We start from the raw sequence: 17,070 nt of genomic DNA, 5'->3' as shown, positions 1-17,070 counted from the left end.
TGAAATGAGCAAGGAATCCCTTCAATTTATAGAGTTTGAGAGTAATCGTGCAGTACAATACGATATGGTCATTTATTTCATCTGGATAACTTATCAGAAAAGTAGTCAAATCATACAGTATGATCAGAATTATAGTGGATGATCGTGAGAGAGAAGCATTCTTCCCGAGGAGTCATCGGTACGACTATTAAAAAAAGGTATCATAGAGTATGAACAGGTGATCGTATAGTAAGAAGTGCAATAATTTTTGTACCAACCGATTTTAAATTCGTGCCAATCCAAATTGACACGTGGATCGTACAGAACGATATGTGGTTCATACAGTACGATGATCAATAATTTGTATCGTGTTGCAAACTTGGTTTCATGGATTGTAATTTTGATGTTAGCAAACACTTTGACTCCCTTTTTATACTAATATTTCAAGGCCAATAGATCAGATGACAAATAGAGCCAGCTCAAGATTGGGTAGACTAGGTCTGAGTCAGTCTGTATTTTTTTCTTTCTTCCTTTCTTGAGTTAATTGTAATCTTATGAAATTTCTGATGCTAAGTAACCCTACACACACACACACACACTTGAGTGATTTAGAATTTTTATTTTTACTCACATAATGCCGGATGATATTTATTTCGTCTTGGATGATTTGGTTTAAAACAGAAACCCTAATCAAGTTTCTTAATTAAAGCAGCCGTCATTAGCCGATCGATTTGGATGATACTTGTATCGGAGAGGACGATAGGCTCAAAATAGAACGAAATAGCTACCATGATCAATTAAAGTATTCTGTATTTTTGGAAATCAGCCAGTACGATCATGGATTGGCCTGGACGATATGGCATAATTATGCCTAAATTGATCAGGAAATTAAGGAAGTAATTAAGGATGATTGATACGATCACATCGTCCTAGATGATCGCAAGATTGACCTGGATGATCTATTAAAAAACTCTTAGTTGCTCCTGGATGATAAATATCGGCCAGCACAAATTCTAGGCAATGTTCTGGACGATCTGGATCGGACAGTCGAATTCAGGGCGATGCTCTGAACAATTTTCTTCTGATTTGAACTGATTTTTCGGGATGATTGTGAGATCATCCTGGATGTTCAAGCTAATTTTCAATCGTCCAGTTCATTTTTAGAGCGATGTTCTGGCCGATCATCTGTGATTTGAACTGATCGTAAAGGATGATAGGAGAATCGTCCTGGACGATAAAGTCGGCAACTTGCATTTATTAAGCTCCTTTGAAGATCTTCTATTTAAGAGCTATTCTTTAACATTTTTAATCTTTGGATACTATCTTGACCTAAGAAAACCTAAAGGAGAGAGAGAGAGAGGGAGAGAGAGAGAGAGGATCTTGTGAGCGGGAGCTTGTGAGGGAGTTCACAAGGGTTGCTCCAAGCATTATTCCACTTATTCTTCCACTAGAGTCTCTTATCCTTGGAAGGGATGAGAGAGGTAAGCTTCAGGGATTGATCGAGATTCTCTGCCTGCTTCAGGAAGAAGCAAAAGGAGTGGGGTTCTCTGCCTTTCCGGGGGTGGACAAAAGGAGATTTTTGTAAGGGCTTCTCCGCCTAGCTGTGGGGGATAAAGGAGAGTCACTTTGATAGTGCAATACTCAGAGGGTTCCTCCGGGAGTGGATGTAGGTCAAGTTAACTGGACCACTATAAACCCTTATGTTCTTTTTACTGCTTCTGCACTTTAATTTTTCGCACTTGTTTATGTGTGATGACTTTGGTTTGTGACATTTATTCTTTTGCTTAAAGAATTTTTTAAATACCAATTCACCCCCCACTCTTGGTTAGGCTCGGGCTAGTTCATAAGGGCCTAACATCTCTAATGAACTTTCAAGTGGTATCAGAACAGGATTCATAATAACTGAGTTTGAAAACTTTTTGAATTTTGATCTATGGCTAACTTTGGTAATCGTAATACAACAGAAGTATATTCTATCACACGACATCCTTTCTTTGACAATCTACCTTTTGATTTTTGGAAAATTATCATGTCTACTTTTTTACAATCAACGGATTATCACATGTGGATACTTATTAAAGAAGGATATTCTCCACCTACAATTGAACTTAATGGAATTAAAACTGAAGTGCCTTTACTGAATTGACTTTTGATGAAAGAGATTTAGCTCAACATAATGCGAAGTGTTTGAACTATTTTTTTTTGTGCTTTAAAGTCTGAGGATTACATGCGTGTTTCTACTAGAAAAGAGATTTGGGGTAGGTTATGCATTACTTATGAAGGAACCAATGAAGTGAAACAATCTCGTTTGAATATTCTCTTGCATGACTACAAACTTTTTCATATGAAACATTCTGAATCAGTTTCTGATATGTATACAAGGTTTACTCAAATTGTAACTTCTTTGCATGCCTTAGGAAGAGAACTTTCAAACTATAAAAAAATGAACAAAATTTTAAGATGCTTGCCTTCCTCTTTTGATGTTAAAATCACTGCAATCACTGAATCTAAGGATTTGAACACTTATTTGATTGATAACTTACTTGGCTCACTCATTGCTTATGAACAAGGATTAAACCAAAGAAATCTGGATACAGGTGAGAAAAGAAAGGAGAAAACTGTAGCATTAAAGGTCAACAACACGAACTCTGATTCTTCCGCGTCTAAAAGCGATGACATTGCCTTAATCACAAGGCAATTCAAAAGCTTTCTAAGGAGGAATCACAAGTATCATCAAAATTGGACAAAAGGTAAGGATAACAAATATTCTAAAGGATATTCTGATGTTGTTTGTTTTGAATGCAAGAAGTCTGGACATGTCAGAGCTAATTGTCCTACACTTCAAGATCATTCAAGCAAAGAAAAGGGTGAGGAGAAACCCAAGTTTGTGAAGGACAAAAAAGAGACTTCAAAAGGCATTTTGGGCGGATTCTGCATCTGATTCATCGGAGACTGAACCTGAAGATGAAATAACAAACTTGTGCTTAATGGCGGAAGATCATCTTGATCAAAGTGATAAAGAAGAGGTATGTAAACCAACTTATGATTAGTTGTTCAAAATATGTGAGAAAATTCATGCATCATATAAAAAATTTAAGAAAACTCATGCTAGTTTGAAGTTGGAGCTTTTGAATATACAAAAAGAGCATGAAATTATTCTCAAAGACCATTCTACGATTGATTCAAATCACATAGCTCTACTTGATGAATTTGATGATTTAAACAAAGAGCATTCAGAATTAATTGATGAGCATGATGCAATAAAAGTTTCACACACCTCACTTGAATTTGATTTTAAGAAATCTGAAGAGAGAAAAATTTGAGGATTGAAAATGATGTCTTAAAAAGTACAAACTTGAGGCTTAAAAAGAAATTGAACTCACTTAAGGGAAATTGGATGACACCCATTTTTGATCTAAAGCCAAGATCTAGGAAGAGGCATAATAACCCAAATCATTTAAGAAATCCTTTTCCTGACGTTTGATGTTTTATGTGGCATGCTAGGACACATCTCATATACTTGCAGTGTTCACCGTAATACACATTGGGTGTGGAGACCAAAATTATATGATTCACAGCATAACACACAAGCATTGCTTTCTACTTTTCATGAGAAGGGACCCAAATCCTTTTGGGTTCCTAAATCTGACAGTTGTTGATTCTTGCAAGATTGCTCTTACTAAAGACCTCGTGAGAGCATAAGATACTTGGACAAAATGGAGGCTCATAACTCATAATTGCTTAAACTTGCTGCTTCATAAATTCTTGTAGTGTATTTGTTGATTAATATTGTTCTTGTTTTTGTGCTAACATTTTGTTGTTTTAGTTATTTGATCTTATTTTATTTTATTTTAACTTTTGTTTTCTATATGATCAGTTTTTCAAGCTTTTTAGATTTTGGAGATTTAATGTCAATGATTAGCATCTCTAAATCGGTTAAAAGAAGAAACACCGTTGATGGTTTCCCCTTTCTAACCTCGTTTAGTGGTATAATTTTCTTCTCTAAACAAAAGTCTATCTCATTTTCACAAATAGTTTTTGAAATTAAGATCTTTTTTATCTTGCTATAATAATCTATCCTATATATAATGTTCAAAGTTTTTATATATATCTTTCAAGTAAATTAAAATCTTGTCGGTGCACATATCATATGATCTTGATTGTGTTTTGTGACTATATCTTCTCTATGTCAGAGAGAGAGCTCCTATTCTCTAATATCTAGAAGATATACTAACGACTAAGAATCATTTTTAAGAGATTATAAAAGATAATTAAGCTTGCAAAAATAAAAAAGGAAGTGGCAAAGACGCCAAATTGAAATAAAAAAGGAATATACACAAAAGTGTATCAAAAATCAAAATATGCTCAAAGATCCAATCAAAGTGAAAAGAGGTATAAAATAAGCCCACTAAAAGTAAGCTATCCTCTCTTTTCAAAACTTTTAAAACTTAGAAAAACTCATGGGTTATTTGATATTTTCAAAGGCTTGATTTCAAATTTCATGATTGAGACAAAATTACTTTAGTATATTATTTATAAGATATTTTATTTGTAACCAAGTTTTGAACGGATCTTCTTTTTACCCAATTAAGTTGTTCTGAGTTAGGCTTTTTGTTTTCAAAAGATAATTTTTTATCCTGAAAGAAGTCTGAGCTAGGGATTAACAGGATCGGATATTCTTCCGTTTTTAGATTGTGACATTATTAACTCATTGATCTTTTGAATCTTTAAAATTTAATATTTTGGGAAATGTGTCATATAGATGCTTTGCTAAAACAATATATATATATATATATATATAAGTTAAAAAAATTGTTTTTTCCTTTATTAGTTTTTAGGTTTTTTGTTGCTATTTTTAGCCTTTTATTTTGTTTTATTTATTTATTTTTTGTATTTTCTCTGATCATCTCCATCTTTCCTTTGGTTTTAAATTCTTGTCACATCGTCCTGCCCGATATCTTTATCGTCCCGGATGATATGATAATTTCTCTTCAAAATTTGATATGCTGAACTTTTCTAAGCCTGCTATAAACCATCTTCCTGGATAATCCAATATCATCCTTGATGATATGATCATTCTCTGCTTTAATCATCTTGATCATCTTGGCCGATACATATTCATCCTGGCCGATGCGTTTATGAAAATCATCCTAGCTTATACACTGGATAGCCCTGGATGAACCACGTGTTTGTACGTTTAAAATCCTTAAAATTGCCAAGGACGATCCATTGTTGGACAATCTTCCTGTCTGATCCACTATTCGTCCTGGACGATACACATGGCACAAATTTAAAATGTTTTAAATTCGACCGGTATGATCAATCATTGTGCATCGTCCGGAACGATACACCTAATCGCCCAGATGATATACTTTTTCAACAATCATTTGGCTTGACTCCTCGGGACAATGGCCTGTGTGTAATCGTCCTGGCCAATATTTGATCGGCCCGGACAATCGGACCGACTTTTTGACCAATCGGCCTATATGCAATAATTAAACCAGATCGTCCTAGATGATTCTATGATTGTCCTGGACAATGTGGCTGTTTCTTTAAATACATGCCTTTCATCCATTGTTTTTCACCTGAAGCTTCTTCCCCTCTCTTTTGCTTTCTGTTTTCTTGCTATGGCTAGTGGAAAGCATGTTCGACAATCTTCCGGTAGCTCTTCAAGGGATACGCTTGACCCTCGCTTTCGGGAAGTAGAAGATCAAGCTGCATACTATCATTATAAAGAATGTGGCATCACTCTCTCCAGAACCATTAGCCCTGTCCACCTCTTGTATCCGGTATTAAACCTCTTTACTCACACTTCTCTCTGTTTCATTCTTACCCTCGCAGTCTCTTTTTCCTTTGATTTTCTTCCTGAATTTTTTGCAAATCTTCGCATAAATTTTGCTTACACAGCCCTGACCTCCTATGTGAATCGACGCCCGGTCGAGATCATATATCAGGACTGTGCTGAACTGCTCCAGCTATCCATCACTGGGGATAAGCTGCATACCATCATCTCAGATCTTGATTTTGACTAGACCTCAACAAATCATTTTCTTCGCCAGACCAATGTGCCCTATCATGTTGGAGATACTTTAGTCAAAGATGCTAGGACAATCGAGCATGTCCTTCGCACTTCCATTATTCTAAAAGCTAGGGATCGAGTCCACATCTCTCCTCTGCTTTCTCTGACTACCTTTTACATCATGGTCCATAGAGAGTTTACTGCCACTGACTTAATTTTTTGTTACATTGATCATTTGACAATAATCCGCGACCCAGGCCATAAGAGGAAACCCAACCTGGCTTTAGGACACCTCATAGCTTATATTCTTAAAACCAAATATCAAATTCAATATCCTGCTTGTCACGACCTTCAGCCTCCTTTCTACTCAAACAGCTTTTCTAATATCCTTTATATTACTTTCTTCACCCAGGGGATGGGGAACCTCAGGGGGCTGAGAAGGAGGAGGCTCCCGCTCCCATTCCTGAACCTGCTCCACTCCACCAGCACTCATGGTTTGATCAGTTAGCAGAGAGATTTGATCAGTTGGAGACTCAATTTAACACTTTTGTAGCTCACCAGCAGCAGCAGCACGATGAGGATGTAGCCCGTTTCGATGCCTATGCTACACACCAGCAGCATCAACACGACCAGGACATGGCCTAGTTTGGCTCACAATTTACTGCCATGACCAGTTTCTTTCAGGAGCCACCACCACCACCACCACCTTCGTTTGATGATCAGGGTCCCTCACCTTTCTAGTCTTAGATTCTATTTTCTGTAGTTGCTTATGATTGTTTTTTCTTTTTTTAATTTTTGTAGTTGCTTATGGTTTTGTGTAGTAGCTTTAGTTGCTTTTTAGTTCTCTCTACCTTTTTGAAATGTTAAAAGGGGGAGTAATATGTTTGTACTTGTTAGTTTGAACTTGCACTTATTTGTACTTATTGATTATGCTTGTTGCTTTAGTTTGTAATTGGACTTGTTTCTTCTTTGAATTTTTGAAATTTTACTTGTTAGTTTGTACTTGCTCTTATTTGTACTTATTGATTATGCTTGTTGCTTTAGTTTGTACTTGCACTTGTTTCTACTCTAAATTTTTGAAATTCTTGAATTACACTGCTATGATCATCAAAGTGTTTGCCATCATCAAAAAAGGGGAGATTATTGCAAACTTGGTTTCATGGATTATGATTTTGATGTTAGCAAACACTTTGACTTCCATTTTCTAATAACATTTCAGGGCTAAGAGATCAGACGATAAATGGAGCCAGCTCAAGATTGGGTAGACTAGGTCTGAGTTAGTCTGTATTTTTTCTTTTCCTTTCTTGAGTCAATTGTAATCTTGTGAAATGTCTGATGCTAAGTAACCCTACACACACACTTGAGTGATTTAAAATTTTTGTTTCTACTCGCATCGTCCCGGATGATATTTATAACGTCCTGGACGATTTGGCTTAAGACAGAAACCCTAATTAGGTTTCTTAATTAAGGCAACCATCTTTATCCAATCGGCCTGGATGATACTTATATCGTTTAGGATGATAGGCTCAAAACAGAAAGAAATAGTCACCATGATCAATTTAAGTATTATGTATTTTTGGAAATCGGCCAGTACGATCTTGGATCGGCCTGGACGATATGGCACAATTATGCCTAAATTGATCCAGCAATCAAGGAAGCAGTTAAGGATGATTGATACGATCACATCATCCTGAACTATCACAGGATCGGCCTGGACGATCTATTCAAAAACCCTTAGTTGCTCCTGGATGATAAATATCGGCCAGCACAAATTTCGGGCGATGTTCTAGCCGATCTGGATCGGACAGCTCAAATTTCGGGCGATGTGCTGGACGATTTTCCTCTGATTTGAACTGATCGTCTGGGATGATTGTGAGATTGTCCGGATGATCAAGCTAATTTTTAATCATCTAGTTCATTTTCAGAGCGATGTTCTGGCCGATTTTCTGTGATTTAAACTCATCGTACAGGACAATAAAGTCGACAACTTGTATTTATTGAGCTCCTTTAAAGCTCTTCTATTTAAGAGATATTGTTCAAGATTTTTATAATCCTTGGCTGCTGTCTTAACCTGAGAAAACCTAAAGGAGAGAGAGAGAGAGGGAGAGAGAGAGAGGATCTTGTGAGTGGGAGCTTGTGAGGGAGTTCACAAGGGTTGCTCCAAGCATTATTCCACTTCTTCTTCCACTAGAGTGTTGCGGATCTATGATTTATGATTTTGATGATAGAAAATATTCTTTATTTCTCTACGATTGTCTCGTGTACTAACGTTTCATGTTCACATGATCGGACTACATTTTAGAATCAGCTCAAGATTGGGTAGACTAGGTCTGAGTCAGTTTGTAATCTTTTTTCTTTCTTGAGTCTGTTGTATTTGGTGTGGGATCTGTTGATTTATAACTTGGAAGATTTCCTGTTATTCCCTATAAGATTTCTATTTTTGGTAATATCGGCCGGGACGATATTTATATAGTCATGGACGATATGTCCAAAATTAGAAACCCTAATTAGGGTATCCTCATTAAGGCAGCCGTCATTAACGGATCGGCCTGGACGATACCTTTATTAGCCAGGATGATAATCTCAATTCAGAAAGAATCAACAACCATAATCAGTTTAGGAATTCTTTGTTTTAGGAAATTGGCCAGGATGATATTCTTATCGTCCAGGACGATCTAACTCAATTATGCCTAAATTGATCTGGTATCTTTAGAAAGCATTAATGGTTGATTGATACGATCACATCGTCCGGGACGATGTCCTGGACGATTGACTTCGGTCAGCACCAAATTAGGGCGATGATCAGGACGATTAAAATCAGTTTTAAACTAATCGGCCCAGACGATCGTGAGATCGGCTAGGACGATATAACCAATTTTCTTCTGATCGTCCCAAATCATCCCAGGCCGTTGAGCTGAATTTGAACTAATCGGCTAGGATGATATACCGATAATGTCGGCAACTTGCATTAATGAGCTCATTTTGAGAGCTTTTATTTAATCTTTGGCATGACACTTTGTAAGTGTCTTTGGCAACCATTGTAGCTTCATTCTTGTGGGGGAAACTTGAAGAGAGAGAGCTTGAAAGAGAGAGAGAAAAGGGTGGAGTTTGAGAGGGAGAAGATCTTGTGAGGGGGAGGAACTCAAGGGAGTCTGGTGGGGGAGCCACATGGTTGCTCCGGCGAACTCGCACCTTAGTACCATCGGATTCAAGGTTTGTCTTGAGGTAAGTTCACCAAAGATGAAGATCTCTTTGGTATCAATGGACCCGGCGACTCCACCGCACCGGGGAAGGTGGAAGTGATTTTGTAAGGGCATCTCCGCCTAGCTGTGAGGGCTTAAGGAGAGACACTTTTGTAGTACAATACTTGGAGGGTGCCTCCAAGGAGTGGATGTAGGTCAAGGTTTGACCAAATCACTATAAATTTGGTGTGTTCTTTTCTTATTATTTCTTCCGCATTATTTAATTTACGCACTTTGATTTCTGTGGTGATTTTGGTTTGAGTTTTATCTTGGGTTTTAAAGTTATCCAATTCACCTCTTCTGTTTGTTAGCCTTGGGCCAGTTCATGAGGGCCTAACATCCCTAACAAACTTTCAAGTGATTTCAGAGCACTTTCTAGTGTCATCTGTGTTCCTTCATGTAGCATCAAAGCTTCATTCATAAAATAAGTTTTTAAAAGCTTTTGAATTTTTTGATCCATGGCTAATTTTTCAAATCGTAATGTTGCGGAAGGTTATTCAATCACCAGACCTCCTTTATTTGAAAATATGTTATTTGATTTTTGGAAAACTCGCATGTCTATTTTCTTGCAATCGATTGATTTTTGCATGTGGCATATGATTTTAACTGGTTATTCATCACCGTCACGTATTGCTAATAGAGTTAAAACTGATATTCCTTTTAATCAATGGAATAGGGAAGAACAAGTAAATGCTCAACTGAATGCAAAGTCCTTAAATTTCTTTTTCTGTGCTTTCAATTCTGATGATTTTATGTTAGTATCCACGTGCACTACCGGCAAGAAAATTTGGGATAAATTGCACACCATATACGAAGGCACTAGTGAAATCAAGCAATCCAAGTTGAATTTATTAATGCATGATTTTGAATTATTTTCTATGAAACGATCTTAGATATGTATACCAGATTTATTCAAATTGTAAACTCGTTGCATGCTTTAGGAAATGTTTTTTTTAATTTTTGTAAAAGTTAACAAAATTCTTCGTTGTCTAATGGATAAGTTTGATGCTAAAATAGTTGTTATTTGTGAATCAAAAAATTTGAATGTGTATTCTATTGATAATTTGATTGGTTCACTCATTGTCTATGAGCAAGGTTTGGGGCAAAGACTTTTGGTTGCAGGTGAAACTATTGTTCTATAAGCTGGAGATACAGAAAGAGATAGCCTAGTTGGCGACGAAGGCAATGACATGTCAAGTAAATCACAAAGCTCACCTAAGCATAAGAAAAAGTGGAGAAAAGGTAAAAGTGGTAAGGATGTCCATATTTCTTCTGACATTATTTGCTTTTGATGTAGGAAGCCTAGACATATAAAAAATCAGTGCCCTAATTTAAGAATTCTTCCTACGAAAGAAAAGGACAAGGCAAAGACAAATTCAAACTGGGAAAACAATGAATGGCAAAAAATCTCATGGGCAGATCTGGTTTCGGAAGCATAGGACCAGGAGAGAGAAAATGGTTAAAAGCCTTTCATATTTTTGTATTGTGTTTTTTTTTTTTACTTTTTTTTGTTTTGTTTATTCTTTGAAACTTTTTGTTTTCGTGAAAGTTTTTTTTTTAAATCAACACACATTCACTTTTCTAAAAATGAAAAATCTATTTCCTATTTTTTTTAAATCTTTGTTAAGTTGTGTTTGACGTCTCTAAAACAGTTTAAGGAAGGAAACTCATGTTTTTTATTCTCAATCTCTATTTCCAAAAAAGAGGTTATCCTACTTGTGATTTAAAATCTTTTTCATCTTTTAAATTGGTTTTTGAAACTAAATTTTTTATCTCTTATATTTTATTTATCGCATAGGGATCTTTTGCAAGTTTTTGAATATAACTCATAATTTTCTTTATCAAGAATTCTCTTTATCAATAGGATGTGTTTACTTTTATTTTTTAAGATTTCATAAAGATAGCATATTAAAAAGAATTGGCCAATGATGCAAAAAATAAAAGATGCGCATTGACGCAAAATTGAAAAATATACACAAAAGTGTATCAAAAATAAAAAGATGCGCAAAGAGTGCCATTCAAATTGACAAGAGGCATAAAATGAGCCCACAAAATTTAATTCTTACCATTCTTGTACTTCTTAAAAGCTTAAGTAAACCCTTGATACTTTCGATACTTGAATTTGAAAATCTTGATTCCTGATTCAACAATTCATGCAGTAATCTTTTGTTAGATATATTTTATGAAAGGAGTTTTGAAAAATTAGTGTTTCTTTTTCTAATTTATTCCTTGATTTAGATATTGAATTAAAAAGTTTTGAGCCTTTTTAAAGAACTTGAGTTTGGATTATCAAATTTTGAATTTCTAACCTTTTTCTGGGCTATGCGTTGTCAATCCAATTCTACTAAGTTTTTGATTAAAACCAAGAGGTAACTTTCTCATTTTTAAGAATATTTATTTTTCACTAGATCAGGGAATGTTTTTATCTTTTGGTCATTTTGTTTTTGTTTGTTCCTCCTCTCTTTTTGATAATGTCAAAGGGGGAGAATGTATTGTTGAATTTTTATACTGTTTCGTGTTTGTATCTTAAAATTAAAAACAACAAAAATATTTTTATCTCCCCTATTTTTAAAAGAGTTATTCTAGTGAGGGGGACATTAGGAAGAGTATTTACTTTTTTGAAATTTCAAATTGAAATTTTTTGCCATCCTCAAAAAGAGGGAGATTATTACGGATCTATGATTTATGATTTTGATGTTAGCAAACATTTCTTATTTTTCTATGATTGCCTTATGTAGTAACATTTCAGGTTCACACGATCGGACAACATTTTGGAATCAGCTCAAGATTGGGTAGACTAGGTCTGAGTCAGTTTGTAATCTTTTTTTCTTTCTTGAGTCTGTTGTATTTTGTGTGGGATTTGTTGATTTATAACTTGGAAGATTTCCTGTTGTTCCCTATAAGATTTCTATTTTTGGACATATCGGCCGGGACAATATTTATATCATCCTGGACAATATTTCCAAAATTAGAAACCCTAATTAGGGCATCCTCACTAAGGCAGCCGCCATTAATGGATCGGCCTGGACGATACCTATATTGGCCAGGATGACTCAATTTAGAAAGAATCAACCACCATAATCAGTTTAGTAATTCTTTGTTTTAGGAAATCGGCTAGGATGATATTCTTATCGTCCAGGACGATCTAACTCAATTATGCCTAAATTGATCTGATATCTTTGGAAAGAATTAATGGTTGATTGATACGATCACATCATCCGAGACGATGTGCTGGACGATTGACTTCAGCCAGCACCAAATCAGGGCGATGATCAAGATGATTAAAATAAATTTTAAACTAATCAGCCCGGACGATCATGAGATCGGCCAGGACGATATAACCAATTTTCTTCTAATCGTCCCAAATCATCCCAGGCCACTGAGCTGAATTTTAACTAATCGGCCAGGATGATATACCGATAATGTCGGTAACTTGCATTGATGAGCTCATTTTGAGAGTTTTTATTTAAGCTTTGGTATGACACTTTGTAAGTGTCTTTGGAAGACATTGTAGCTTTGTTCTTATGGGGGAAACTTGAAGAGAGAGCTTGAAAGGGAGAGAGGAAAGGGTGGAGTTTGAGAGGGAGAAGATTCTGTGAGGGGGAGGAACTCAAGGGAGTGTGGTGGGGGAGCCACACGGGTTCTCTGACTAACTCGAACCTTAGTACCATCAGATGCAAGGCTTGTCTTGAGGTAAGTTCACCAAAGAAGAAGATCTCTTTGGTGTCAAAGGACCCGGCGACTCCGCCGCACCGGGGAAGGTGGAAGTGATTTTGTAAGGGCTTCTCCGTCTAGCTGTGAGGGCTAAAGGAGAGACACTTTTGTAGTGCAATACTTGGAGGGTGCCTCCAAGGAGTGGACGTAGGTCAAGGTTTGACCAAAGCACTATAAATTCGGTGTGTTCTTTCATTATTATTGCTTCCGCATTATTTAATTTCCACACTTTGATTTTTGTGGTGATTTTGGTTTGAGTTTTTTCTTGGGTTTTAAAGTTATCCAATTCACCTCTTCTCTTTGTTAGCCTTGGGCCAAGTCATGAGGGCTTAACATCCCTAAAGAACTTTCAAGTGATCTCAGAGCACTTTCTTATGTCATCTGAGTTCTTTTAAGTGGTATCAGAGCTTCATTCATAAAATCAGTTTTTAAATGGTTTTGAATTTTTTGAACCATGGCTAATTTTTCAAATCGTAATATTGCGGAAGGTTATTCAATCACCAGACCTCCTTTATTTGAAAATATGTCATTTAATTTTTTGAAAACTCGCATATCTATTTTCTTGCAGTAGATTAATTTTTGCATGTGACATATGATTTTAATTGGTTATTCATCATCGTCACGTATTGTTAAAGGAGTTAGAACTGATATTACTTTTAATCAATGGAATAGGGAAGAACAAGTAAATGCTCAATTGAATGCAAAGTCTTTAAATTACTTTTTCTGTGCTTTAAATTCTGATGATAGCCTAGTTGGTGACGAAGGCAATGACTTGTCAAGCAAATCAGAAAGCTCACCTAAGCATAAGTAAAAGTGAAAAAAAGGTAAAAGTGGTAAGGATGTCTATATTTCTTCTGACATTATTTGCTTTCGATGGAGGAAGCTTGGACATATAAAAAATCAATGCCCTAATTTAAGAATTCTTCCTATGAAAGAAAAGGTAAGGGCAAAGCAAAATTCAAACTGGGAAAACAATAAAAGGCAATAAATCTCATGGGCAGATCTGGTTTTTGAAGCATCGGACCAGGAGAGAGAAAATGGTTAAAAGCCTTTCATGTTTTTGTGTTGTGTTTTTCTTTATTTTTTTTGTTTTATTTATTCTTTGAAACTTTGTATTTTCGTGAATGTTTTTTTTTAAATCAATACACACATTCACTTTTCTAAAAATGAGAAATCTACTTCCTATTTTTTTAAATCTTTGGTAAGTTGTGTCTGACTTCTCTAAAACAGTCAAAGGAAGGAAACTCATGTTTTTGATTCTCAATCTCTATTCCCTAAAAAGAGGTTATCCTACTTGTGATTTAAAATCTTTTTCATTTTTTAAATTAATTTTTGAAACTAAATTTTTTATCTCCTTACATTTTATTTATCACATTGGGATCTTTTCCAAGTTGTTGAATATAACTCATAATTTTCTTTATCAAGAATTAGCTTTATCAATAGGATGGGTTTACTTTTGTTTTTTAAGATTTAAGAAAGATAGCATATTAAAAAAAATTGGCCAATGAAGCCAAAAATAAAAGACGCGCAATGACGCCAATTTTAAAAATATACACAAAAGTGTATCAAAAATCAAAAGATGCGCAAAGAGCGCCATTCAAATTGACAAGAGGTATAAAATGAGCCCATAAAATTTAATGCTTACCATTCTTGTACTTCTTAAAAGCTTAAGAAAACCCTTGCTATTTTTGATACTTGAATTTGAAAATCTTGATTCCTGATTCAACAATTCATGCAGTAATCTTCTATTAGATATATTTTATGAAAGGAGTTTTGAAAAATTAGTGTTTCTTTTTCTAATTTATTCCTTGATTTAGATATTTAATTAAAAAGTTTTTTAGCCCTTTTAAAGAACTTGAGTTTGGATTATCAAATTTTGAATTTCTAACCTTTTTCTGGGCTATACGTTGTCAATCTAACTCTACTAAGTTTTTGATTAAAACTAAGAGGTAACTTTCTCATTTTTAAGAATATTTTTTTTTTCACTAGATCAGGGAATATGTTTTTGTCTTTTGGTCATTTTTTTTTGTTTATGCCACCTCTCTTTTTGATAATGTCAAAGGGGGAGAACATATTGTTGAATTTGTGTATTGTTTCATGTTTATATCTAAAATTAAAAACAAAAAATTAAAAATAACAAAAATATTTTTATCTCCTCTATTTTTAAAAGAGTTATTCTAATGAGGGGGAGATTAGGAAGAGTATTTACTTTTTTGAAAATTCAAATTGAAATATTTTGCCATCATAAGAAACGGGGAGATTGTTACGGATCTATGATTTATGATTTTGTTGATAGCAAATATTCCTTATTTCTCTTCGATTGCCTTATGCACTAACGTTTCAGGTTCACACGATCAGACTGCATTTTGCAATCAGCTCAAGATTGGGAAGACTAGGTTTGAGTCAATTTGTAATCTTTTTCCTTTCTTGACTCTGTTGTATTTGGTGTGGGATCTGTTGATTTGTAACTTGGAAGATTTCCTGTTGTTCCCTATGAGATTTCTATTTTTGGTAATATTGGCCGGGATGATATTTATATCGTCCTGGACGATATGTCCAAAATTAGAAATCCTAATTAGGGCATCCTTATTAAGGCAGCCATCATTAATGGATCACCCTGAACGATGCCTGTATCGACCAGGATGATAATCTCAATTCAGAAAGAATCAACCGCCATAATCATTTTAGGAATTCTTTGTTTTAGGAAATCAGCCTGGATGATATTCTTATCGTCCAGGACGATCTAACTCAATTATGCCTAAATTGATCTGGTATCTTTGGAAAGCATTAATGGTTGATTGATACGATCACATCGTCTGGGACGATCGCAGGATCAGCCGGGACAATGTTCTGGACGATTGACTTCGGCCAGCACCAAATCAGGGCGATGATTAGGTCGATTAAAATTAGTTTTAAACTAATCGGCCTGGATGATCGTGAGATCGGCCAGGATGATATAACAAATTTTCTTTTGATCGTCCCAAATCATCCCAGGCCGTTGAGCTGAATTTGAACTAATCGGCCAGGACGATATACCTATCATCCTGGACGATAATGTCGGTAACTTGCATTAATGAGCTCATTTTGAGAGCTTTTATTTAAGCTTTGGCATGACACTTTGTAAGTGTCTTTGGCAGCCATTGTAGCTACATTCTTGTGGGGGAAACTTGAAAAGATAGCTTGAAAGGGAGAGAGAAAAGGGTGGAGTTTGAGAGGGATAAGATCCTGTGAGGGGGAGGAACTCAAGGGAGTGTGGTGGGGGAGCCACATAGTTGCTCTGGTGAACTCGCACCTTAGTACAATCAGATTCAAGGCTTGTCTTGAGGTAAGTTCAAAGAAGAAGATCTCTTTGGTGTCAAAGGACCCGGTGACTCCGCCGCACCGGGGAAGGTGGAAGTAATTTTGTAAGGGCTTCTTCACCTAGCTGTTAGGGCTAAAGGAGAGACACTTTTGTAGTGCAATACTTGGAGGGTGCCTCCAAGGAGTGGATGTAGGTCAAGGTTTGACCGAACCACTATAAATCTGGTGTGTTCTTTTCTTATTATTGCTTCCACATTATTTAATTTCTGCACTTTGATTTCTGTGGTGATTTTGGTTTGAGTTTTAACTTGGGTTTTAAATTTATCCATTTCACCTCTTCTCTTTGTTAGCCTTGGGCCACTTCATGAGGGCTTAATATCCCTAACGAACTTTCAAGTGATCTCAGAGCACTTTCTAGTGTCATCTGAGTTCATTCATAGAGTCTCTTGTCCTTGGAAGGGTTGGGAGAGGTAAGCTTCAGTGATTGATCGAGGTTCTCTGCCTGCTTCAGGAAGAAGCAAAAGGAGTGGGGTTCTCTGCCTTGCTGGGGATGGTGAAAATGAGGTTTTTGTAAGGGCTTCTCTGCCTAGGTGTGGGGGCTAAAGGAGAGTCACTTTGGTAGTGAAATACTCCGGGGAGTGGACGTAGGTCAAGTTGACCGAACCATTATAAACCCTCGTGTTCTTTTTACTGCTTCCGCACTTTAATTTCCGCACTTGTTTCTCTGTGGTGACTTTGGTTTGTGACATTTATTCTTTTGTTTACAGAATTTTTTTAATACCAATTCACTCCCCCCTCTTGGTTAGCCTCAGGCTA

Source organism: Dendrobium catenatum, unplaced genomic scaffold (genome assembly GCF_001605985.2).
Source record: "Dendrobium catenatum unplaced genomic scaffold, ASM160598v2 fragScaff_scaffold_292, whole genome shotgun sequence".
NCBI lineage: Eukaryota > Viridiplantae > Streptophyta > Magnoliopsida > Asparagales > Orchidaceae > Dendrobium > Dendrobium catenatum.
The sequence above is the reverse complement of the archived record's forward strand: the minus strand, read 5'-3'. Positions refer to the sequence as shown.